Raw genomic sequence first — 2,110 nt, 5'->3', positions numbered from 1 at the left:
CACATAGCCCACTACATAATTCACAAGCTTTTCAACGAAAAATGTCACATATCCATCTACAAAAGGTCAAATTTCACATAGCCCACTACATAATTCACAAGCTTTTCAACAAAAAATGTCACATAGCCCACTACAAAAGGGCAAATGTTACATAGCCCACTACAAAATTCCCAAGCTTTTCAACGAAAAATGTCACATAGCCCACTACAAAAATATCAACTATCACATAGCACACTACAAAATTCACACGCTTTTCAACGAATCTGTATTTATAAAGTTATGATCAATAGTCGCTGAGATTTTAAACTTATGAAATTACCAATATATATATATATATATATATATATATATATATATATATATATATATATATTTGAAAATAATAAGCGGAAGTTTCTCAAGAGCTTTTCGGCTATCATCTCATCAGGAGAAAATCGATAGCGTACAAAATAATATTATGTCGAATATAAAGAGTTCTAATGGGGAACTTATTGAATGCCCCAAAATTACGGGGACTCTAAAAAATGTATTAACGTTTAAAAACGATTAACAAATTGGCACAACCAGGGGGGGTAAAATAAACAAATAAGATTCAAAGTTCCACAAAGAGAAACAATGCGTTGGATGTTTCCTTTTGCCGGCACAAAGAAGGTAGACGCACCGAAATATATATATATATATTTTTTACCCGGGCTTTCGGAGGTGTGTGATGAGAAAAAAAAAGTGGTAGTATGAAGGCGGGCTCGAACCCGTACCGCGAGGAAGTAAAAGGACGAGAATAACGTGGCGTATTTGCTGTTAAAACCGCCGCCACAGCGGAAAGGATATGGGTTTAAATTAAGGCTAGGCAATCGAAAAATGGCGACAATATTCTAAATATCGGTGAAGAACGCGGCCCCTCTCTGTAGAAATGTACCCAGATGAGGGTAAAGAAATTAATATTATTAGACTTTTTTTCGGTATTTGTCGTCTGAAGGCGGAGCTTCAAAACGATACTGATCTTGTGAAAATTCGTCGCCTCTGTCGAAAGTTATAGGCAGCCATGCCAACATACATGCATAAATTTCTGGCCAAAAACCGATTACACAGCTTTTCCCAAATCTCAATACCCCGTATATCAATTTTCGAGTCTATAGACTGAAAATTGACAAAGTTATTACGATGGGTAATGTACAGAGGCATACAGACACCCACACACAGACATCCAGACTCACTTATATATATATATATATATATATATATATATATATATATATATATATATATATATATATATATATAAGTACATATATATATATATATATATGTATCAGTCAATATATAAGTATATATATATATATATATCAGTCAATATATATATATATATATATATATATATATATATATATATATATCAGTCAATATACGGCATAATCACGTTTACACACCGGTTCTCGTCAGATCACCGAAGTTAAGCAACGTTGAGCATGGCTACTACCAGATGGGTGACCATTCGGGAAATTCTAGGCGCTGTATGTGCTCTCTGCTTATCTCGGCATTGTTTCCAGTCGTCTTGTACCTCAACTTGCCACTGGTATGCAACAATGTTGACTCAGGAGAGGCGTGGTAAGAGGTTGCGCAAGTCTTACCACACAAATTTCACGCGCAGGCACCCTTACAGTGGGTATCCATAGTCTGTCAAGACTGATGGAAGCCTTCATATATATATATATATATATATATATATATATATATGCTTGTAACCAAAATGAATATTGAAATGCTTATATCTTTTGGTCTATGAGACGAAATTACATGAACATTTGCAGGCCTTTTGAAGATTATCCTACTATTCTCTGGTAAAATTTGTATGGCAATTAGTAAGCAGGACCCTATATTTTCAAACTAATAAATTATTACCAAATTGCTTTTATTTGTATATATGTCCAAACAAGCCAGCTTTATATTTGCTGCTTCTGTTGACTCCCTGTAGCATTGCCATGACACTAAGCTCCCCCTCTCTCTCTCTCTCTCTCTCTCTTTATATATATATATATATATATATATATATATATATATATATATAATACCTTGAATTATATACAATTTTATTTAACTTGGAAATTCTATG

At 33.6% G+C, this 2,110-nt stretch overlaps 1 pseudogene; it reads left to right on the top strand.

Moving 5' to 3' along the window:
• The first annotated feature begins 1,400 nt into the window (after positions 1–1,400).
• Positions 1,401–1,518, top strand: LOC145255899 (5S ribosomal RNA; annotated as a pseudogene).
• The last annotated feature ends 592 nt before the right edge of the window (positions 1,519–2,110 follow it).

Source organism: Euprymna scolopes, chromosome 31 (assembly GCF_053919585.1).
Source record: "Euprymna scolopes isolate OS-2025 chromosome 31, ASM5391958v1, whole genome shotgun sequence".
In the NCBI taxonomy this organism is placed as follows: domain Eukaryota; kingdom Metazoa; phylum Mollusca; class Cephalopoda; order Sepiida; family Sepiolidae; genus Euprymna; species Euprymna scolopes.
The sequence above is the reverse complement of the archived record's forward strand: the minus strand, read 5'-3'. Positions and strand labels throughout refer to the sequence as shown.